A 25,395-nucleotide genomic window follows, 5' to 3' on the forward strand; every position below is an offset into this window, starting at 1 on the left:
AACCCTACATGGAAAATCGACCCAATGTGACATAATGTGGGGAGACCTTGTAAGTAAATACATGCCGGGAATCAATCAGTAAACCAAGTCCTGTAGTCGGAAAATCGCACCCCCCCCCCCCCAGGAGAATACCCTACCCTGTATTGCTGGGAAAGACAAACAACCAGATCCAGAGGACTTCTTACTTAATAATACCCATGTCAGTGTGATAAATATGTCATGATGAATACCAAACAAGTCGCTACTGTCTATCCCTTGAATATGTATGTTAATGATTGTTGGGAGATGGGAATAGACTGTTCTGGGAGTGAGGGCGTTGGAGGGGTGAAAAAGGGGAAGTTAGTTTTTGAATAAAGTACAGGCCGTTTCCTGTTTGTTTTTGGGGATGGAGAAGTGACACACACAGATATGTTTTATTGGACCTATCCGTTCTTTGAACAATGTTATGTAAATGTACCTTTATATGACTTTGAAAATTTCAATAAACTCAAATTAAAAAATAAATAAAAAATAAGTGGCCTGCACTGTGCGGGGGTGCCTCTGCCTGCAGGTCGAGGGCCAGCCAGCAATGAATGTTGGTGTGCTCCGTGTCAGAGCAAAATGAATATGTAAAGAGCTCCACGCCGGTGTCCCATTGTGTTCCCGGGCTGATAATATACAAGTGCTCCAAGTTTCGGAGCTTTAACAGTGGGAAAAAAAGAGATGTGAGGTGACATGGATTCCCCGTTTTGTGTGCCCCGCCTGCAATCCCGGGCCACTGCGGTGACATCTAAAGAGCTCCAGGTCAGAGCCATAAGAAAATGAATGGCGGGCTGCTAGCGCTCTTCCTGCAGAAGATCTTCCGGTGAAAAAGGAAGCACCCGATGTAGGCGAAGGGCCAACACATAGAAAAACTAGATGGCCATCTGAAAATCCTGGGCCCTTGGGCGGTGATAGTAAAAAAATAAAAAAAATGGAAAGGAGAAAGGAGAGAGCAGAAGAGAGTTGCAGCTCTTGCGAGTGCTTGTGCACCCTCTGCCATGAGCAGCATCCTGCTAATTATTTCTGCCTGGGGGAGACCTACAAGTCCACATGACTGCACCCACCATTAATGGACCACGCTGATGAGGCACCTGGTACTCCCAGGTGCGGCTTTACCGGCTCCTGAACTGTGGTACAGACTGTCCTGAACAGATAGTAATGCACATTGAACTGGTCTCCTGCAGCCCCGCAAATGCTTAAAGTGGACTCAGGAACCAACCATTCAAATGCTGTGAGCCCGCAGACTCTGGATAGGCTTAAAGTGGCCTTGGTTAGACAGTATGTAAAGCTGGGCTGCTGCAGTGTCTGCCTGCTTTATATGCTGCCAGAAACTAACAGTGGTGTCATTCAGTGGTTTAAGTTCCACTCACCTTTTTTAATGTGGAATTTCCAACAGTCCAACAACCCTGTCGCCCTCAAATGTTTACCAATGCTGAGTATGTTTTATGTTTCAAATGACAAATTATGCTTGTAAGTGGCGATTGTCCCAACCCGTGATTCCAAGCAATACTGTTTGTGACCGTTAATTCATTTGATGTCCAGTGAAGCTTGTGTGGGCTCCTGCTATGTTCCATGTCAGTGACCATGTGGCCACGCAGGCAGATGTGCCTTCCATGCAAGGCCCTCTGTCAAGACAGTGCCCCTGCTGGGCAACGCTGTCCCTGATGTCTTACCATGTTAGCAGAGCACCTGCCAGGCAACTCTGCGTCCGTGTTCTGGAGCCCCTGCTGGGCAAGTCTGACTGCTGTGTATGGTGGTGGTGCGGGTGTCCCCATGCCCTTGGTCCAACAGGATGCCCCCGGTGACTGCGTGTGGCATAGGGTGGCACCTGTGCCGTATTTTGTGGGATTGTACCGCAATTAGGGACTTGCAAAGTGGCTGTGAGGGACACAGGTTGTCCCAACTTCAGTCAGGAAGGACAACCTGCCTCCAGCACAGCCACTCTGCAAACTGAAGTGGCCATTTACACAGTATGGCGCTGCCGCCTGCTGCTTTCTTTCTCCAGGCAGCTCTGCAGCCCTGGCTTCTTTTGACCCTGCAGGTCCAGCTGTAACTCTCTGACACCTGGCTTCATTCAAATGTTAATGCTGTGTTCAGGGGGTCTTGATGGTCATGTTTGCAGTTAAAAACGTGACCACCATCACCTCCCAAGGACAGACCATTTGCATTTCAATTAAGCCAGGAATTAAGAGCCATTAACACATGTTAATTACAAAAAGGGGCGGGACAAACGTGAATTACGTTGTGACCTCATCACAGCCTTGTTGGCAAGTGTCCCGCAAAAAACTATCAAAGTGTTGGCCACCCTAGTGCGGCAGTGTCAGCTTGGTGACCCCCAGCAAACGTGTGCCTCGACCCTGTTCCTGGGACACAACAGCAGGGACGTAAGTGACATTAACGGGTATGTAACAAAACAATTTCACAGCTGCCCTGTGTCGGAGTTTAACATATAGGGGTCCGGAGTTTGACACATATCATGGTCCCCGACTAGGGCCAGTGGACGTTGTGAAATAAGCACCTTGTGGTTATAAACGAATTTGCTGTCAAAAAACATAAAAGCGATACCTACCGGCAGTTTTATAACTGGATTAGCTCTAAACGCGCATGCGTTCAATGAAGATACTACTTCCTAGTGCATGCTCATTTAAAGCTTCTAGTTCTATAGATACTATACTCTTGCATACGCGCACATGTTATATTGTTAGATTGCTATCAATGTCTTAAACAAATGCTTTCATCAGAGACAAAACGTAGGCTCTTTGTTGTCCTGACAGCTAAGCAGTGGAAGCAATCTCGCGCGTGGCCGCTCGCTCTCTGTGGGCGATTATGCCATTTTAGGTAATTTCTGTTGAATTTATCTCCGAGATTTCCAACGATTAGTGTCTCAGGTTTGAGCATGTGTAGTCCTGCTACTTTCGCCCCAAATGTAGTGCGCGCAATTCCATATGGTCTCATTTGCATTTTGGTCACATTAGTGGCAGATGGCATTTTAACACAACAAAAAAATATAAAACTGCAGAATCATTACAGATGCAGGGAACTCATCTATTAGAGCTCTGCTCGCCGCTCTGGTGCAAACTACAATACAAACCCCCTAATTTGCATATGGATTGCACCAACCGAAATGACTTCCCAGTAGATGACATTGCAAGGAGCATCACCAGTCTTTGATACTTGGAGGCGCCATGGAAGTGACTTTAGAATAAGTTGCCATAAGTAAGCAAAGTGGCAAATAACTTTGTGGTGCAAAATACCTAAATTGTAATATTGTTATATATGGAACAACTCTATAGTCAGGCTTTTAAAAAAAAATAACAGCATGAAATATTAACATAAGCTCTGGAGTGAATCACTTACAAAGCTGCAGGTGTGATTAAATGATCTGCCCAGGATCAGACACTTTGGTTAAATGGTGAAACCGGGATATGGACAATTTAAGCAACCAAGCATACTTCACAGGTTTAGTTGATATAGCTTTTTATTAAGGTTTCCCTTTGCATTTTATGTGCTCAAATAGTACTTTATTAATAGCAATGCATTGGAAGCAAAGCACATTACATAATAAACTACCCTTTCATAATTAACTTAACACTATAGACATCATCATAGAAATATTTTAAGCAATAAGAGGATGGCTTTAGTTGTATTCTCCCCATCCTGCATGCAAAGTCACAATAGCATTGTGCAGATATATGTGAGCCTAACAAACCCCCCTTGGGTAAATCCATAGTCATTATTTCATAAAGCCTGCAGCATTATGCACCCTTCTCACTGCTGATCACATGCACATATCTAAATGGACAAAAGCACCTGCTAATACTCCCCCTGCCCCCCATCAGTGCCTAATGGCTCACATTCTAATGCTCGGCTTACACAGAGCAACGTGAGAGCCCCTCTGCTGCCCGGAGCTCCATGGGGCATTGTCCTGGCAGTGGGACACTTTTCCCGTTCGGAAAGGGTAAGGTGCCCTGCTGCCAGGACAATGTGCGTGTATTGTCATCGCAGCAGGACACCTTTCCTATTGGGCACCCTCATTGAGGTGCCGAACGAGAGAGGTGTCCCACTAGCAAAAGTCCCTCTCAGGCTCTCAAAAGAGCCTGTGGGGGGCAGCTTGCTCTCCTCCCTGGCTTGGTATGCCACTGTGTGTAGCCTGTCCGCTGAAAAGCACCATAATCCAAGGCTTTTTTCTAAGAGGGACCCATTATCTGGTGTCTGCCTGTCAATCACTCTCGGTTTGGGGGTCTCTGCGCAGCTTTTGACACTGCTGGAAATGAAAGAAACACATTGAGAGAAAGGCCTCTGCTGGACTTGAAAAGGGTGAGTGAATTCTGGTCCAGAATTAGGCGTTCGTTTTAGAAGGATGCTTGCAAAACCAGTGGTCTAACACAAAATGCGGGGGCCCCCTACGAGAGCTCCTGATGCGGCCCTGAGCTACTGCCCACAAAATTAGACCACACCTACCACCATATGCCCCACCCATACACATTTGCTCCACTCTTACATTTAAGCTCCTCTCATAGCCGTTCTTCCCACTCATACCTTGACCAGCACCTGCACTCAAGTACAAGATAGTCACTTATATTTTGTAAACATTGCTACCAATTAATGTACAATGTCTTGTACCTAATACATAATACAATCAGAATATAATGCAATACTTATGTTATAGTCCCAGCCCTAAATAAAGTCACATCTCCTTAGAATTCTAAGGTAGCCCATTGGTTTTCCGGGCTTGTCATTATCTTATAGTTCCCGGGGACACTTGTCACTTCCGGATTGCAGAGTACCAGACGTCTTCGCTTCTGATTATAAACTGCCAAGCAGTAATTTTTCGGGACCACTGAATCTTGTTGACGAGGAGTCTCAACTGTCCATAAATGACTTGGTGCCCGACGTCCGAATTTGGCTCTAGTGCAGCCATCGGGAAACAGCCCACGGCCGAAACCGTAGCGTCAAACTCACTCTTCCCCGCCCCGTAATTCCACCTGTGACAGAAAAGAAAATGTTAGCAACAGTACACAACTCGTAAACAAAACATTCTCGCAAACGTACACCCTGCGCAGTCCGCTAGAAAAGAAAAAGCACTCAACAAAATCTTTAATTACATATAAATTAACCAATCCTTATAACAAGCAGTCAACCTCTTTAATGACATATAACTGAAACAATACCCATAACCTACTTGGTAAATTTCCACTTCATGCCCATGCTATACTGCCTAAAGGGAGAGCGAGGGTGGGACTTCAGGCGGGGGGCTGTAAAAGAGGATGAGCGTCGTCAGGCTAGGAATCCTCGGTATAGAAAAAAATCAGTATCAGTTTCATTTCTGATCTGTCTTTCTTAGTAGTAACCAATCACTGGTCTCTGGGTCATACTGCCCCCAGCCAATGACTGCCCTCTCCCTAAGCCCCGCCTCTGGCAGCCATCCTCAGATTTTTACCGCACGTTCAAGTGTTGGGAGTCCTCGTGCTTTAGCTCTCGAGCTTTTGCTGCATTTTCGCGCTTTTTCAGGAGATTTTTCTCATTTTCCGGTTAAATAGAGCTCAAGCTCCACCGTTTCTACATCCGATCAACGGGGATCCTTTTCAGAGTTTTCTACACCCCTCAAGGGTGAAGTTTTCGTCGAGCTACGCTTTTGGAGGATTCCAGAAGCTCCGAGGCCTAACCCGGACATGGCCCAGGAGAAAGGAAGCGCGACGCCCGGGAAGCTGTTCAGGACCTGCCCTGGATGCCAGCTTCATAATGTTTTCAAGGAGGACGAGCATTCGTTATGCCTCTACTGTCTCCATGAGGACAAGACGCACACGGAGAAGGACTGTGTGTTTTGTGGGAACATGTCGGAGCGGACCATGAAGGATCGCCACCTCCGTCTTGCCAACTGGCTGGAAGGGAAGAGCCCATCAGGCGAGAAGAAGAAAAAGAAGTCTGAGCGGTCTTCTAAGTCCTGTGAAGGCCCCCCGACGACGGGGGCCCAACAAAAGGCTAAACACCGCAAGTCCGCGGGCACCGGGAGCGCCGAACGGTCGGGCTCCTTGGCTGCTAGGCAGGGCGCACCCTCCCCGGCGCCATCAACCACGAGCCAACGCTCTGGCTCGGGTAAGAGGAAGTCCGAGAACCCGGCAAAGCTTCTGGAGAGGCCCCGGTCGATCTCGAAGATTCCGGCAGAGGGGGAGCGAGGCTCGGACCCTCCCCCCAAGGTGAAGGCCCCAGGCGTCCAGAAGGTGGCGATGGCCTTAATTCACCCTGCTAAGACCTCGATTGAGGATGTCGCCGCGGCCCTGGCTCAGCCTGTGGAGGCTACACCAGTGGAGGCGCCCTCAGGACCCAGAGTCTCCCTGCCACCGCGGAGGGAGTCGTCTTTCAGGCCCATTGAGAAGACCCCCACGAAGTCCTCGTTGGAAAAGGTGAGGAAGGGGCTGGTGGCCATCGTGGATACGGACACAACCTCTGAAGAAGAGCTCATCGAAGTCGTGGAAGAGGCCCAGCCCATCGGGAGGGATCCCGACGAGGGCGACGATGAGAGCGACGGTGTCGCCGACAAGGCTCCTCAAGAGCCCTCGCGCCTGTCGTTTCCGGCGCCGCAGGACACTTCGGCGGCCATTTTGTCAGCGATTCAGTCCTTATGCTCGGAGATAAGGACAAGGTTGCCCCTTCCCCCGACGGAGGTACCTGAGCCAGACCCGACGGGGGAACCGGAGCCAGGACCTTCGGAGAGTCCACCGCATAAGAGGAGGAGGACGCATCCTACGCCACCTCTCCCACCTCTGCGGCCTGCTCTGCCTTCCCCCCGGTCTACTACCCATGGGGATGATACAGGCACGGACACGGCTACGACAGGTACAGATGACGACAGAGGCGACGACGGGACGTGTCCCCCGTCGCCCCCTGCTCGGGCGTCCCCGCCTGACGAGATCGGATCCTTTCATGCCATGATTTCCAGGGCATCCGAGCTTTTCCAGCTCTGCCCAGAAGAAAAGAAGAAGGGTTCCTTTACCAACGGCGCAAGGCTAAAAGGAAGATAGTCCTCGCCGTACCGCTTCTTGATGACATCTGGGATGAGGGGCTCGCCCTCCTCAAGAACCCTGCCACGGCGCTGGCAAAGAGGGACCGGTACGAGAAGAAGTACCGGGTCCCCGACGCTGCCCCCTTGTGCCTTCGGGCACAACCTACCCCGGATTCAGTTGTCTCGGCGGTGGCAAAGAAGAAAGCTGGGGGTGCATCGGCCTCGACATCAACTTCCCCGCCGGACGGCGAGGGCAGGAAGTTGGACACGATGGGACGATGGATCATCTCATCCGCAGCGACGACTATCAAGGCGGCCAACGCCCTGGCTATTGTAGCCCGCTACGAAAGGGAGCTGTGGTTCAAAATCGCCCCTCTGTTAGACTTCCTTCCGGACGCCAAAAGGGCTGAGGCCCTTGAAATCCTACAAGAGGGGGAGATTGCTTCGGACCACGCCATCACGGTGGCAACGGACATCGCCGACACCGGTTTCCATCAGTTGGGCAACAGCGTTTGCTTGAGACGACGAGGATGGCTCAAGGCCACGGATTTCCGCCAGGACGTACAAACCAAGGTTTTGGACATGCCCTTCGACGGGAACAACCTTTTTGGGAAGGCGGTTGATGAGTCCCTTCAGGCCATCAAGACGGACACAGAGACTGCCCGGGCACTGGGAGTGCTCCAACAACGACGGTCGTCCTTTCGGAGCTCCGAAGGCAGACAAGGTGCCTCCAAGGGATACGGCAGTGGCTCCTCCACTTACCGCCAAGCGGCAAGATCTTCGTCCCAGGAAGCCTACAGGGGACGCGGCAAGTCAGGTGGTGTCCGTCGTCGTCGACAGGGAGGTCAAGGAGGCAAGGCGGCTTCCAAACAAGATTGAACCGACCGTGGGGTCGGGCCCCCGCCGAAGCACCCCGGTGGGAGGCCGGCTGGCGAGGTTCGTCAGCGTGTGGGAGTCCATCTCCACCGACCGCTGGGTGCTGAACGCCTTGGCCCAAGGGCATGCCCTCGAGTTTCAGAAGAAGTGCCCTCGCGTTCCACCCGTGGCCAGGAAGGAAAATCACGTCCCTCAACTACTGTTGGAAGTAAGGGTGATGCTCAAGAAGGGTGCCATCAAGCTCATCCCAAAGAGGCTTCGGGGCTCCGGAGTTTACTCAAGGTACTTCCTCGTAAAAAAGAAGACAGGAGGATGGCGCCCCATCCTGGACCTATGACGACTGAACAAGTACATCAAGGCGCAGAAGTTCCATATGGTCACCCTCCAGCACATGCTGAGACAGCTGGAGGAGGGCGATTTCCTGTCGTCGTTGGACTTGGAGGATGCGTACTTCCACAGCCCCATTCTAAAAAGACACCGAAAGTTCCTCAGGTTCGTGGTCCAAGGGCAGCACTACCAGTTCAAGGTCCTCCCGTTCGGATTGAAGTCGGCACCCAGGGTGTTCACCAAGTGCCTCGCACCAGTGGCGGCGCGGCTGCGCCTACAGGGGATCCACGTCTACCCCTACCTGGATGACTGGCTCATCTGGGCAAGGACGAGGGAACTCGCCGTGGAGCACACTGCGAAGACCGTCCAGCTGCTCACGTACCTGGGATTCTCCATCAACTTTCCAAAATCCCACCTGGTTCCGTCGCAAGTCGCCCTGTTTCTGGGAGCCAAGCTCGACACAGTGGCGCGGCTGGCCTCGCCGTCGGAGGAAAGGACCAGGACCATTCTGGGAAAGGTGCAGCGTCTGCTGGCCACGGGCATGGCCAGGGTAAGATCTATCAAGTCCCTCCTCGGGATGATGTCCTCCTGCATTTATCTGGTGCGCCTTTGCAGGCTTCGGATGCGCCCCTTACAAGAGTTCCTCGATGCCCGCTGGGTCCAGTCGACGGGCAGCTTCGAGGACAGGATCCCTCTCAACGAGACGTTCCGTCAGGCGATCCGGTGGTGGGGTACCCCCTCCCATCTGGCAGCAGGCACGGACTTTCAGATCCCAGCTCATTAGGTGACAGTGACGACGGACGCCTCCCTGGAAGGTTGGGGAGGGCACTCCGGAGATCTTCACGCAAGAGGTCTTTGACTCCCGGAGGAGAAGTCACTCCACATCAACATTTTGGAGCTCTGCGCAGTGTTATGGGCCTTCAGGTCTTTTCTTCCGTCCCTCAAGGGCAAGGTGGTGAGGATCTTCTCCGACAACACCACCACGATGTTCTACATCCGGAAGCAGGGCGGGACCAGGTCCCCGGCCCTATCCAAGGAAGCCCAGGATCTGTGGCATTGGGCCGTCGCCCAACGGATGTTTCTGGTGCCTCTTCATCTGGCAGGGATAAAAAACACGATCGCCGACTCACTCAGCAGGGAGCTGCACTCTTGCCACGAGTGGGAGCTACGCCAGGATCAAGTGGATCGACTCTTCCGACGATGGGGCGAACCCAAAATCGATCTCTTTACGACGGCGACGAATTCCAAGTGCCGGAGGTTCGCCAGAAGGTTCCCCCAGCCGAGGAGCATGGGCGATGCTTTCGCGTTCCCCTGGGACGGCCTATTTCTTTATGCATTCCCTCCGCTGCCGTTGCTGCTCCGGCTCATCAACCATCTCAAGAGGTCCCGGTGCAGGATGATCCTCGTCGCACTGGCGTGGCCGAGACAGATCTGGTTCCCGGACCTTCTGGACTTGTCAATGTCCACACCAGTCAAGCTGCCGACGGACGCAGACCTTCTCTCCAGAGAAGGAGGTGCCATTCTTCACCACAACCCGGAGTCGCTGAACTTGCAGGCCTGGCTCCTGCAGCACTAGAGTTTGGAGGGTACGACATCCCGGCCGACTACAGAGAGGTTCTTGCAAAGGCCAGGGCGTCCTCAACTCTCAAGTGCTATGGACATAAATGGAAGAGGTTCTCTGTCTGGTGCCGTGCACAGAAGATTAACCCTCTGCGGATTACGGCCCCTAAAGTACTGCCGTACCTACTGTCGCTGGCCAAAGCTGGACTGGCTCACGCCTCCATCAAAATACATCTGGCTGCAATCTCCCGATATACCAGGACTGCGGGACGGGCATCCTTGTGGTCTCATCCCCTGGCGAAAGAATTCATGAAGGGACTATTCCGATCATTTCCGCCGGTGAAGGCTCCTGCCCCGGCGTGGGAGCTTAATGTGGTGCTGACCAGGCTCATGGGGGCCCCATTCGAGCCTATGCATTCAGCGCCTCTGAAGTTTTTGTCATGGAAGACAGCTTTCCTCGTGAGTGGGAGAGATCCAGGCCCTATCTTGCAAGCCTCCATACTTGACTTTTCATGACACGAGGGTGATGCTGAGGACGCACCCCTCCTTAATGCCCAAGGTGCCGTCGGACTTCCACCTCAACAAGCCCTTGGTGTTGCCAGTTATCTTCCCGTCGCCTTCGTCGCCGGCCGAGTGGACTTTGCACTCGCTGGATGTAGCTAGAGCGCTGAAGTTCTACGTGGACCGCACAAAGAGTTTTCGGAAGACGTCACAGTTGTTTGTGAACTTTGGGACTGTGAATCAAGGGAAGGCTCTCTCGGAGACTTCCATTTCCAGATGGCTCTCCGGCTGTATCATGCACTGTCACTGGTTGACAAACCGACTGCTGCCCGGCCGTCCGACAGCCCATTCGACCAGAGCGATCGCTGCTACCACGGCGTTCCTGTCTGGTGTGCCCCTGCTAGACATCTGCAGGGCTGCAACGTGGAGGTCGACGCACACCTTCACAATTTTCTACTGCGTCGATCGGGACTCCATGGAGGAGTCCAGGGTCGGCCAAGCAGTGCTGCGCAACCTGTTCGCCTAAGGTGAGCCTGGTGAGGAGGTAAGAGTTGCTTAATGTTGTGTTGTTGTTTTGCTTAATGTTGAGCCTGTTGCCACCTCCCGTGGTTGTGCATGTGTGTACTGCTATGTATTCTCTTATTCATGAGCATGTGAATCCATGCCAGACCCCATGCTGGAGAAGGAACAAGTTACTTACCTGTAACTGTTGTTCTCCAGCATGGGTCTGGCATGGATTCACATGCGAACCCTCCGCCTACCCCTCTGCGGCTCTTCACTTGGTCATACTTCCACTTTACGTGCTACCAAATCTGAGGATGGCTGCCAGAGGCGGGGCTTAGGGAGATGGCAGTCATTGGCTGGGGGCAGTATGACCCAGAGACCAGTGATTGGTTACTACTAAGAAAGACAGATCATAAACGAAACTGATACTAATTTTTTTCTATACCGAGGATTCCCGGCCTGACGACGGGGAATATTCATGAGCATGTGAATCCATGCCAGACCCATGTTGGAGAACAACAGTTACAGGTAAGTAACTTGTTCCTTATCTTATAGTTCCCGGGGACACTTGTCACTTTCGGTTTGCAGAGTAGCGGACGTCTCCATGTCTGATTATAAACTGCCAAGCAGTAATTCTTCAGGACCACTGAATCTCGTTGACGAGGGGTCTCAACTGTCCATAAAGGACTCAGTGGCCGTTGTCCGAATTTGGCTCTAGTGCAGCCATCGGGAAACCGCCCTCTCCTACACTGGTGCCCTTGCCACCCACTGCCGATGCATCTAGGGCTCCCTTGCCCCCTGTGGCCCTTCCTTCACTGGCTCCCTTGCCATTTACCACTGTCCCTCCCGGCCCCCTTGCCTGCACCCCCTTTGGCCCCTCTGCCTTCTCTTGCCTCTATCTCTAAGGTACCCTTGCCGCTTACGGTGGGGACCTCTGTCCCTTGCACCCCCACCCCGTAAGTCTTTCATTAATGGCAATCTGCTCCATGTTGCCACACTTAACTCTCGCTCAGCAGTCAAGCACTCCGCCCACATCTGCCACCTCATTGAACACCTGGACCTTGATGTTCTTGCTCTCACTGAGACCTGGTTTAAGAACAGCTCTGTCACGTGTCATGACACACTTCTCCCTGAAGGCTACAGTATCCTCTGTAAACCCAGGCTCAACAGGCCAGGCGAGGGAGTTGCCCTGATCTTTCCATAGTGGATCCTTGTCTCCACCATTCCCACTCAGGCCTATTCCTCTTTCGAATGCCTGGTCTGAAGGCTCTCTCTCTCTCTCTTGTCTCATCTCTTGCTCTGGCAACCTTCTATCAGCCGCCGCGCCAGTCCACTCTTTTCCTCTCGGAATGGGCTAACCTGGCATCTTCTCTCCTTTCCTCCTCCTCCCAACTACTCCTGCTGGGAGATCTTAACATCCATCTTGACTCTCCTGACTCTGCAGGAGCTTTCCCCAATCTATGCGACTCTCTCTCTCTCTCTCTCTCTCTCTCTCTCTCTTCATTCTACCCTCTGGTCCGACGCACACTGCTGGCCCCACCTTGGATGCTCTCATTTCTACAGACATCCCTCTCCTCTTCTCTCTATCCCTCTCACTACCTCACTCTCATGGACCGATCACTCTCTTCTTTCCTCTCACTTGAAGCTCTCTTCTCCTTAAGCACTGGCACACCCTGAACTGTCTCCCACCTTAATGGTCACCCGACCCATGAAAAAAGTATCAGTGGCTGCCTTTGCTTCCCCCTACTTTCCTCCTTCTACTCTTGCGGCTGACTCCCACCCTGACAAAGCCCTCTCAAACCTTCACCTTTCCATCTCCAATGCTCTGGACATCCTTGGCCCTGTCATGAGGGTCTGACTGAAGCCTGCCAAAAAGTGCAACTCGTGGTATGATCCTGACTTGGCTGACCTTAAAAGCTCACCTGGCACCTTCTGCAAAGGCAATACACACTCTGCATCCGGTCTAAGAAAAGAGTCCATATTCAAGCCTGCATCTCGGCAGCATCCAACAACACAGCCAAACTTTTCAAAGTCTGCAAGGAACTGGCCAACCCTACTGCAGCCACATCCTCTATTGCACCCACCCAGGCCCATTGTGAACCCCTGGCTGCACACTTCACTGCCAAAACACATGACATCCTATGTTCTCTCTCCTCTGCACCCACTTGTGCACCATCATCACTTGGGCCCCCCTTGGCTGCTCCCACCACGCTCCTTCTCAGCTCCTCGCTTTCCCCTGTCACACCTGCAAGGAACCCGTGATGGCAACAGTAAAGACAGACACAAGTGATCACAATTCAAGGGTGTTTATTAAACTGTATGTAGGTGGGAAAAATGCCTAATCTAAACCTAAATCTAAGATGGGAGCAAGTGTCGACTATCAAATGAAAATAAGTCAGTCCTTGTGGCGTTGTCAAAATAAAAAGGGCCTATACTAAGAAATATATTGCCACACCTTACAACTAATACAAAAAAGGGTGTGGGATGGTTTTCAAGAAAAGAAAGAAGTGTCCACAAATAATATGTCAATATGCGGTAACCTGGACCTCCCTTCCCCACGTTTTGAACACAGGGTAAGGTGGGATCTTGGAGCACAGTACACACTTAGCTTTCCCAGCACGAGTCGACAGTTCCACTTGCAGCTATCGGACCGTCGATGGCCAAGGCACGTTCCTCTTGAAAGTCTCTTGCCTTTGAGGACCTGATGTTTTTAATAACAAACAAAAAGTTCCTTCAAAACAATTAAAGTTTGTTTCATTATTTTACATTGGGTGAGTATTGTTCATCCCTGGGTCCCCCTCTTCCAGGCGTTGACCCCTCTTTACTTTCAGTCTTATGGCGTTTCCTTTGCTCACAAATCTCAATGTCTTTTTAAACAGTTCCAGTGAGCATCCCTCGACCAGGTTCACTCTTGCCAACTTCACATTCACACTTGTTTGCGGGATTCACTTCCCTTGCTTTCTCAAGTTCGTAGGTCAAAGGTTTTCCACTGTATGGGGATTTTGTTTGACCTCTTGTATGACCACTTTGACCTAACTTGGCGGCTCTCTGATTTCTGTAGTTTTACTCAGATGGTGATCGACCAGTGTTTCTCAGAGCGGCACCCACATGGTGCCGGTCCCCCTTTGCAGCTGGTCTCCCCTTTACCCTTTTACAGTTCTTTGAACTTTCTCACTTTGCCACTTCACGTCTTTCATTCACCACAGCCCGGTTCTTATCGGCTCTCCCATTGACTCACCAGCTGTGATGAACCGCTTGGCTTTCTTCTTCACTGGAGTCAAGGCCAGTATCACGGTAGCAGGAGTTTCCCTTGCTCCCGCTTATCAGCGTCAACATGCTCCGTGTAACGTTGACATTTGTTGCAGCACACTTGGGCTATTGTCCTCGGTCTTACGATTCCCTCTGTGGAGGTTTTGTGGGTCTGCATTGGAAAGGGCAAGGTCGTGTCCCTCCTTGTCAGTCTCTCGATATTCGCTGCCTTTCTCCTCCCCTTGAACTGCTGGACCTGGATAGCGGTCTTGTCATGCGGTCAGCCTTGCTCGTACTGTGCTCTCTTGCTCCACCTTTTACCCTTGTCGGGAAGGGTAAGGGGCATCAGGTGTGTGTGTGAATCTGATCAATTTCCTGACTTTGTCTGACCCGTGTGACATGTCAGGTAAACAGCTCTGGTGTTAGTCCGTTCTCTGGTCTGTCGTGTGAAAGTGGTTGTGTCGGAAAAGTGGGGGGTGGGGGGAGGCAGTAGTTTCGAGTGTCCCACGTGGTAGGATGGGGAAAAGGTGTTGAAAGAAGGGGATACTGCATCTCACCCGTCGGTGGCCCCCTGCCCAAGGACTCCCCCATCCAGGTGTTCCTCCCTCACTGGACCACCGCCAGGAACTGGATCCAATAGCGATGTCCGTGTCCTGACCACCTGGATGACAGATCCCCAGGGACTAGCTTGGGAGACACCTTCAGGTTTCTCACATGCCCTTCCTCCATGCGATGTAGCCACATTTGCATCACAGGGGAACCAGGAAATAAAATCCACTTTTCCCTTCCGGTGTTCCACCGTGAAACTATCTTTTAGTTCTATTGACCTGTATGCTCCTCTCCTTACCCCTCTTTCTCCCTCACTCTGTGTCAAGCACTTCACAAGTATATATGCCTCTGGCCTAGCATGCTAGCTATTGCTGTAAATCATTTGAATCTTCAAGACCTAAGAATGACGACTGTGCTCACTTGTTCCCTTCCCATCTTGAAGCATTTTGAAGCACTTCACTTGTGTATAAGCGCTCTACAAATAAACAATTACAAGTAAATAACAATTTTCTCTGTCAAGATGATTTGCTACAAACTTTGACTTCCAAAGAAACAGTGTGTTCCAACTCCTGCTGGAGTAAGAACAGGTTTAAACACACACAAGGGAAACTGCCTGCCGTGAACACGCGGATAGCGCCGGAGCACTCTGGAGTCACTTGTAAGCTGTGAACTCATCGGGTAAGTTGCTTGCTCACGCTCTACTTGGTGTTTGCAGGTCTTCTGTTGTGGCTCCTCGCAATCAGGTGGACAGCCCCCTCTGGTCCACCTCTGCTCACGCCACTTGAAAATGGAGCTTCCTCCGCTACGGAGAGCCTCAGGTGCAACCCAGCCACCTGAAGCCTCTAACAAGGGCACACTTCCCTCGCTGCTTCTGCTTCCCGCTGCGTGACCTCTGTATAACGAGCTTTCAATGGGCAAGCATCTTTTCCTAACACTTCCTGTTCCGCGACCTCTGCAACAGGGATAGCTCGAGGCAAAAACTCTCTCAGGACCTGCCACCGCTTTTGGATTTTCCGTTGTCCCCGCGTCTTCTCTAGCCTCCAGCTTCACTTTCCTCTGCATACATGGCCCACACTGCTTTCTCCTCTCCTGCTTCTCTTGCTGCTCTACTTCCTTCACCTGAGGGGGCTTTTTAAGCCTTTCAGTCTCCCTCAGGTGTAGGTCATCTACACTAATTAGTGGCCACTCCTATAGCAGTATTCCTCTGCATCCCTCTTCCACATCCCAGTAGTGGGGGAATCATGGGACTTGAAGTCACTGCCAAAAAAGTTAGTTTTTCTTCTTTTTTTTCTACTTTATTTACTATTTTACACAAAAACATTAAAACATACATACAAGAGTGAGTCTGCAATAAGTATACAATATCAGGTATAACAGATCAAAATTCTTTTCAAAGTATCTTATCATATCTCTACACAAGAAACCCCTCCCCATAGCATATCTTTATTACGATCAGGTGGACAGCCCCCTCTGGTCCACCTCTGCTCACGCCACTTGAAAATGGAGCTTCCTCCGCTACGGAGAGCCTCAGGTGCAACCCAGCCACCTGAAGCCTCTAACAAGGGCACACTTCCCCTGCACTGATTCTGCAACTGGACCACTCTTAACGGCCTCGGTCCTGGGCCCAGCCACTCTCCACTTGCACTGATGCCCTGGAACCCCTCTGCACTGCGGGACTGTCTCTGTATCCCTACAGCCCCCCCCTTTTCCAGCACTTGTTCTGCACTTACCTTGCACTTGCCACCAGCTGGCCCTATTTATTTATTACTTTACGCCACTTACCTTGTACTGCACTTCCCCCCCCTCCCCTTCCCCTTGCACTTTTCCCCCTCCCCCCACCCCTGCACTTGCGCGATCTGAATGACACCTGGCCTAGTAGGATCATTGTCTGTCTCCCCTTGTTCCTCCCCTCCCTGCCTCGTCGCGCCTTGAAACACCTGTGTATAGGCGCGTTACAAATGCCATATCATATCATATCATTACAAATACAATCAAACAGCACAATAGACAAACTACCACCCACCACCCACCCCAATAACATTTACACATTTATAAAACCAGTTCTACATTTCAATCAAACAGACTATTGAATGAACCCCACATCTCAGTATAATCAGCCTCCCGATCGCGCTTTGAGGCCTGTGCCTTTTCATACCACGATAGTGTTCGCATGTCCAATAACCAATTTTCATAGTGAGGCTTCTTCCTAGATTTCCACACCTTCATAATATGCTTGATAGCCATCAACAATGCTCTATCAACCCAATCCAACGAATCACAGATATCTCCACTCCTATCATCAACCAAAAGAAAAATAACCGATTGTTAGGCAGAAACCTGTGCAGTTCCCTTAGGGACCACTGCAAAAGATTTAAGACTACAGGTGTTGGCAGCAAACCCACTTGGTAGCAGTCTGTACCTCCCTGTCACGCACTCGACTCCCTCTGGGGGTCCCATTCCTCATCCCCGTGCCCCGAACACCCCTCGCCCTCTTGCCCGGTTCCGGGACTCACAGGTTGTCTCTTCACCCAAATTGCCACGGCGCCGACTGCCACAAAGCTTGGGTCGGCATGCTCTTTGCACGTGGAGACGTCGACCTCCCTGGCGTCTTCCGTGGCAGCTGCTAGACCGACTTCTTCCGCGTCACATGACTGCCGCCTTCCGCTCACGTGTTTCTGGACTACACTCACGTGATGCGCTCGCGGGTCATGTGACTGGGAGGAATTAGAAGCGCCAGTATTTAAACGGCTCTGTTTGCGGGGCTTCGGTGCTTCACAGCTGTTTCTTCAGATTCCTGTACGGCGCTACATACCCTTTGTTTCACACCTTTTGGATCTTGACCTCGGATTTGATTCACAGACTGGCAACGGATAACCCTTGGCTTTGATACTTGCTTTTGGATCATTATTATGACCACGGACTGCTTCACGGACTCCTTCTACGTTCCGCCCTGCTTGTGCGGATTCTGGCATCAGGTGGGCCTGGCATTTGCAACCTTGCTGGGATACTTACATTCTGGAAGAACAGCTTTGCTGGGTCTCGGAACCTTCCCATAGGTTAAACCGCCACTCCACAGAACACCACACGGTTGGACTGGTCTCCACACTCATTCCGGCCCAATATCAAGACTATCTAGAAGTGTTCGACCATGGTTCATCAGAAGTTTTACCGCCACATCGCCCATACGACTGCCCAATAGATCTGTTTCCGGACAGCACTATCCCCACAGGTCGTATCTACTCCTTGTCTCCTACTGAAGATCTAGCCTTCAAAGAGCACATTCAAAAGTCCCTCCGTCTGGGCCAGATACGTCCTTCTACATCTCCGGCGGCGAGTCCCATTTTCTTTGTCCCCAAGAAGGAGGGTGACTTACGGCCATGTGTGGACTACCGCAGACTCAATGCCATCACCAAGAAAGACCGCTACCCCATTCCACTAATCACACCCCTATTGGACCGTCTCACACATGCCACTGTCTTTACCAAATTAGACCTCCGCGGTGCCTACAATCTGGTCCGTGTGCGTTCCGGGGACGAAAGGAAGACCGCCTTTTGTACTCGCTATGGCTTGTATGAGTATACGGTCATGCCGTTCGGTTTGTGCAACGCTCCGGCCACATTCCAGAGGTTCATGAACGATATCTTTTCTGACATCCTGGACGTTTTTGTGGTGGTCTACTTGGATGACATCCTGATATTCTCCCAGACCATGAAGGACCACGTACAGCACGTCAGGGAAGTATTGTCTCGCCTACGGACGCACTCCCTGTTTTCCAAACCCGAGAAGTGCCAGTTCCATGCCGATTCCGTAGAGTTTCTTGGTTTTCACATCTCGTCGGGAGGACTAGCCATGAACAATTCCAAGGTTCGCGCAGTGCTGGATTGGCCGGTCCCCGATTCATTGAAGGCACTCCAGTCTTTCCTTGGTTTCGCTAACTTTTACAGGCGATTTATCTCCGGGTTTTCTTCTTTGGTGGCTCCCCTCACTTCTCTGACTAGCCCTCGAACACCTTTTCTATGGACGGACACACATCAACAGGCCTTCGAGGCTTTAAAGACAGCATTCACTATTGCTCCCATTTTACAGCACCCAGACCCAGAACTGCCATTCATAGTGGAAGCTGATGCTTCATCCTTTGCCTTAGGTGCTGTATTGTCACAGACTTGCCCTACCTCAGGTCGCCTTCACCCTGTGGCCTTCCATTCCCGTAAATTCACAGATGCCGAATCCCACTATACCGTGACTGAAAAGGAACTATTGGCGGTCATGGATGCCTTCCGCGTTTGGAGGCATCACCTCTTGGGTGCTAAGCACCGTGTCACGGTTTATTCTGATCACCAGAACTTACAAGACCTGGCTTCTCTGAAGTGTATCAACAGCAGGCAGGTCAGGTGGCATCTCTTCTTTGCGACCTTCGACTTTGTGATCAAACATCGCCCGGGTAATACCCATGGTAAAGCCGATGCCTTAACGCGTTCCCCTGGGGGGGTGGCCTTGCCGACGTTTCCAGACACCCTTCTGGACGTCGGCAAAGTGGTTTGTTTGTGTACTCCAACTCTGCCCTTACTTGACGCGATACGGGGCTGGGTTACTTCACACCCAGGCCAGTTGTCCGATTGGGATTTGGTGGTTCACGATGGTCTCCCCTTTGTTTCTGATCGTTTATTCATGCCTACGGTAGACACCCGCAACATGGCCTTGGAATGGTCCCACGACGCCCCGGTTCATGGTCATCCTGGGCAGAAACGCACTTTGGCGCTGCTGAGAAGGTGGTGCTGGTGGCCGTCGATGAGAAAGGATGTTGAATCTTACGTCAACGCATGTGCAGTTTGCGCACAGTGTAAGCACCGTAGGGGTCGCCCTATGGGTCTCTTACTTTCTTTACCTGTTCCTCCCAAACCGTGGTACACCTTGACCATGGATTTTGTCACTGACCTACCCCGGATCCGGGGCTTCGATACCTTGTGGGTGGTCATCGATTCCTTTTCCAAGATGGCTCGTTTTATCCCTTGTAAGGGCATTCCCTCGGCGCCTACACAGGCCCGGTTGTTCTTTGAGAATGTCTTTTGTCTTTTTGGGCTTCCCTCGGTTCTCATCTCGGACAGGGGTTCACAATTCACTCCACGTTTCTGGCGGGCCCTGACTAGGTTGCTCGGGATGGACGTCCGTTTCTCCTCAGCATATCACCCTGAGACGGACAGTCAGACCGAGCGACTGAACCAGACGCTGGAGCAGTACTTACGTTGTCTGACCCTACAGCTGCAGTCTTCCTGGTTGAGCGTACTGCATCTTGCGGAATTCGCGTACAACAATGCTGTCCATTCTTCCACTGGTTTCTCCCTGTTCTACGTGCTTTATGGTCAGCACCCTCGTGTTTTGCCCTTCACGGATTTGCCTACTTCTGCCAATCCACCTGCCCTTGCATGTGTTAGGGACCTGGCCTCCGTTCACGCTCGGGTGTCGACTCATCTTGTCGAAGCCCAGGTGTCCATGAAGGCGCAGGCGGACAAGAAACGGGTGATGGCCCCATTGTATACTGTGGGATCCCGCGTTTGGTTATCCACTCGACATCTGCACTTGGTGGGTTGTCGCAAGCTTCTACCTCGCTTTGTGGGTCCCTATACGATTACTCGTGTTATCAACCCTGTGTCTTATCGACTTGCTCTCCCAGGTTCCTGGCGGCTTCACCCTGTTTTCCATGTTTCTCTGCTCAAGCCCTGTCCCGCTCCCACACGGCTTCGCTCTCCTGGGGCCCCGGTGTCTCTATCCACTCTGGATGTTTTTGAGGTCTCTGCCATTCTGGGTTCCCATATCTCTAGGGGGCGTCTCCAGTACCTTGTTGATTGGTCCGGGTATGGCCCCGAGGAGCGGTCCTGGGTCCCGGCTACTGATGTCCAGGCTCCCCGTTTGGTGGCACGGTTTCATAAGGATCATCCCTCGTGCCCACGGGACCGTGGGCCTTTGGGGGGGGCTCTGTCACGCACTCCACTCCCTCTGGGGGTCCCATTCCTCATCCCCGTGCCCCGAACACCCCTCGCCCGGTTCCGGGACTCACAGGTTGTCTCTTCACCCAAATTGCCACGGCGCCGACTGCCACAAAGCTTGGGTCGGCATGCTCTTTGCACGTGGAGACGTCGACCTCCCTGGCGTCTTCCGTGGCGGCTGCTAGACCGACTTCTTCCGCGTCATATGACTGCCGCCTTCCGCTCACGTGTTTCTTGACTACACTCACGGGATGCGCTCGCGGGTCATGTGACTGGGAGGAATTAGCAGCGCCAGTATTTAAACGGCTCTGTTGCGGGGCTTCGGTGCTTCACAGCTGTTTCTTCTGATTCCTGTATGGCGCTACATACCCTTGGTTTCACACCTTTTGGATCTTGACCTCAGATTTGATTCACGGACTGGCAACGGATAACCCTTGGCTTTGATACTTGCTTTTGGATCATTATTACGACCACGGACTGCTTCACAGACTCCTTCTACGTTCCGCCCTGCTTGTGCGGATTCTGGCATCAGGTGGGCCTGGCATTTGCAACCTTGCTGGGATACTTACATTCTGGAAGAACAGCTTTGCTGGGTCTCAGAACCTTCCCATAGGTTAAACCGCCACTCCACAGACACCTTTTGGTAAGACCGTTCCACTTACTTGTTGATTGGTTGTTGATACTGTTTTGGCTTGACACTTAACCGGTGTTTCCTTTACAGTGGTTCGGGGTTCCACGAGTACCACAGTTCCGGAAAGAACATCTCCCACCTGTGGCCTCAAAGGCGGCACAGAGAGTGACTCTGATTCTCTCTGTGCGGCACTTGTGGACAGAGGACTCTTCGGCTACACGACAGTCAAGACACAACACACCCAGATTTACCTGGTAGCTGTGGCTGAGCAGTCAGACTTCCCTCAAGAAGAGTTAGGCAGTATGCAAAGTATACACAATAGGCACTCAGATACAATAATACAAGCAAACACTGACCAGAGCTTTGGTATCAAAGTATATAATTATTTATTTAAAAACACACAGTTGAAACACTCCAGCACTCTTATTGTAAAATATTCTAAACACAGTTACTATTGTAATATATACACCCCTTTTTCTTTATCAGATAAGTCACAGTAAAACACCACTTATTTTCATACAGAGGTGAGCGCTTAACTAGATTGCACTCTAATAAGTTTGTGAAAAAGGGAGGGAAAAAGACATAATATGGAAAGGTACACCACTCTAAGATTCAGGAACACTGTTAGCAAGGCAGAAGAGCAAAAGTCACTGGTGAGCCAAAGTCCAAAGGCTGGGCCCACTCTTAGAGAGAGCAGAGCACAAATGCGCCCAAGATCACACAGTTACACTAGGCTTAGAAAGTCTTGCAGAGGGTTCAAAAAGAGTTTAGAGAGGCCTTAGAACGTTTAGCCAGGGTGTCCCAGACTAACCCAGGTTCGAAAGCTGGGGGCTAAATCTACCCTGTACAGTCGGTAGCAAGGGAAGCCAGGCGGGACACGGTACCTTAAGTGGGAAGGATCCTCCAGAGGTGGCAGTTGTTCCTGGTAGTGGGTGCAAGTTGAGTCGTCGTCCAGGGGAAGAGAAGATCTCGATTTGGAGGAAAGATGAAGGTCGTTGCACTACCAGGGAAGAAACCAGCCACGGAGTTTTCTGGTTAAAGGTGGTACTTTTGTTTCGCGGTCGTGGTAAAACGTGGTATCCCGGTTGCCGGGGTGCTTGGCACGGGCAAGGCGGCCACAAGGTACGTCGGGAAAGCGGAAAGACGGTGAAACTGGTTATCCCCACCAGTCAAAGGAAGAAGACTCTCCGGCGGGAGATCTCCTCTGTCGTTGGGAAAAGTGGTGAGGCAGTCCAGCAGGGCTCCACCGGTGGTGGTGTCGTGGCAGGTCGGCTCAGCTTCTCCCTCGTCGGATTCTTAGGTCCTGTGGCGACTTCTGAAGTTCCAGTCCCCAAAGCCCTGCTTTTATGCAGCAAACCCCCATTCACTCAGCCTAGCTGTCACTCAAACATGCTAAGTGGTGAGCCGGCCGGCTCACCACTTGGGCCAATCAGGATGGAGTGTGACTTGAGTTGCCTAGGCAACTCAGTCCAGGGTGCCTAAATTTCCCTCCACCCCTCCTAAGTACCCCAGACAGAGTGGCACCACTTTGGAGGGCTTCTGTGGAGAAGCCCGCCAAAAAGTGGAACAAAGGGCTCGACTTGGGTTGGAGTCACAGAAGAGAACACAAACGCCATTTTAGAATCAAGTTTTGGCAAAAAATACCAACCGGAGAATTAATATTAATTAAATAAACCGGCGGTATGTTCGAGGCTACCGTATATAATTAAATAAAGATAGTAGCCTAAAACAATGGGAAATCCCATAGGAAAATATTTGCGGTTGAATATAAAAAGTAGTATCCACTGCCACTAGCCAAAACTTGATCAGGGGGGACGGAGACGTGCCCCCTCGACTAACAGACCCCGGGGCAATTGAATTGCCCCAGCCAGTACGTCCACAATATGATGGTTTGTACTGGTTCTGTTCAGAATTTAACACTAGTAAAGTCAATGGTGACTTTACATGCCCTGGGAGACAGTAGTCAGTCCCAGGGTATGGAGTCTATACTGGGGGGTCACTATGACACCCCTGTGTCACTGCACTGAGGGTGCTGTGTAACACACATCACAAAAACATATGACGCCCTATGGATTAAAAGACCCCATAGCCCATTAAACACATCTAGATTCAAAGAAACAAACTCAAATCATGCCCAAGAGTGAGGGTAAAAGAGTCTCACTCTTGGCAGGAGAAAAAAATAAACCCCAAAAATCCAGCAAAGCTGCTGGGGGACTCACTAGGTTAGAAAATTCAGCCTAAACAGAGAATTCTCCCTAACACTTGCCCCCCCCCAGACTAAGGGACAGGAGGATTTAATCCACTCCTGGATTAAACTCATACCTCTAGTCGATGACATACATCCTAGAGAGTCCATCAGCATTTTGATGGTGACACCCTGACCTGTGCTCAATGCTGAAATCAAACCCTTGCAGGCAGATTGACCATCTCAATAGTTTTGGATTTTCCCCCTTCATTTGCATTAACCATCTCAAGGGTTGGTGGTCAGTCTGAATGACAAAAGTAGAACCATACAAGTATGGCCTAAACTTCTTCAATGCCCACACAATAGCAAAGCATTCTCTTTCTATTGTTGCCCACCTTGTCTCAGGATCCTTCAGCTTACGGCTGATGAAGCAAATGGGGTGCTCCCTACCCTTCTCATCCAGTTGGCTTAGAACTGCACCTATACCTACATTGGAAGCATCAGTTTGTACAATGAAAGTTTGGTGGTAGTCAGGAGCTCTCAATACTGGAACTTGGCAAAGAGCTTTCTTCAGTTTTTCAAAGGCCTGATTGCACTCCTCATTCCATTTGACCTTTTTAGGGAATTTTGGAGAGGAGATTACATTCAGTGGAGAAGCTATAATCCCATATTTCTCAATGAAATTCCTGTAGTACCCAGTGAGGCCTAGGAAGGCTCTCACCTGGGTTTGAGTAGTAGGTGTTGTCCAATTTTGCACAGCTTCAATCTTGCTGAGCAAAGGCCTTATTTCTCCACCTCCTACCTCATGCCCAAGGTAGACCACCTTACTTTGACCTATCTGGCATTTACTTGCCTTGATAGTCAAATTGGCCTGTCCAAGAGCCTGCAAAACATGTCCTAGGTGATTCACATGATCCTCCCAGGAGTGGCTGAAGACTGCAATGTCATCCAAGTATGCCATGCAGAAGTCCTCCATCCCAGCTAGAACTTGGTTCACCATCCTTTGGAATGTAGCAGGTGCATTTTTTTAGTCCAAAAGGCATGACCTTAAACTGGTACAAGCCAACTGGGGTGGAAAATGCAGTTTTCTCCTTGGCATGGTCTGTCAAGGCTATTTGCCAATAGCCTGACCTAAGGTCAAATGTGCTGAGGTACTTGGCTGCACCAAGTTTATCCACCAACTCATCTGTCCTTGGTAAAGGGTGGGCATCAGTCTTGGTGACTGCATTAAGAGCTCTATAGTCCACACAGAATCTCAAGTATTTGGACCCTGCCTTTGGTACTAACACAACTGGGCTAGACCATGGACTAGTAGAGGGTTCTATTACCCTGAGATCAAGCATCTTCTTGACCTCCCCCTTGATATGGGTTCTCACATTTTCTGACATTCGGTATACTCTGCTTTTGACTGGCAGACAGTCACCAGTGAGTATCTCGTGCTGTCCCCAAGGGGTCAAGCCTGGCGAGAGTGAGAACAGGGAGGCAAACTGATTTAACATAGATTTGCACTCCTCTTGTTGCTCAGGTGTCAGATCTGAAGAGAGATTGACTCCTTCAATTTTTTCATCTAAAGGTACACCTCTGAGGAGATCAGGGAGAGACTCACTCTCTTCTTCCTCTGCTGCTGAAGCTAGAAGCAAGGCTCCTACTTCAGGTCTGGAGATGTACGCTTTCAGTCGGTTGGTGTGGAAGACTCTAGGAGCTTCCCTGGGTCTGCCCAGATCCACCAGATAGTTGACCTCTCCAAGTTTTCCCACAACTTTGAAGGGTCCCATCCATTTGTCTTGCAAGGCCCTCTGCCTTGTTGGGAGCATAACGAGAACTAGCTGGTCTTGAGTGAACTCAACCATGTTAGCCTTTTGATCATGCCAATGCTTGACCAAAGCTTGTCCAGCTTTCAGGTTATCACTAGCTTCAGCCATCATGTGTGACATTCTCCTTCGGAGACCTATCACATAGTCAGTCACTCTGACTGGCTTGAGGGGAGGAGCGCCTTCCAACCCCT

Source organism: Ambystoma mexicanum, chromosome 4q (genome assembly GCF_040938575.1).
Source record: "Ambystoma mexicanum isolate Mex_15411 chromosome 4q, UKY_AmexF1_1, whole genome shotgun sequence".
In the NCBI taxonomy this organism is placed as follows: domain Eukaryota; kingdom Metazoa; phylum Chordata; class Amphibia; order Caudata; family Ambystomatidae; genus Ambystoma; species Ambystoma mexicanum.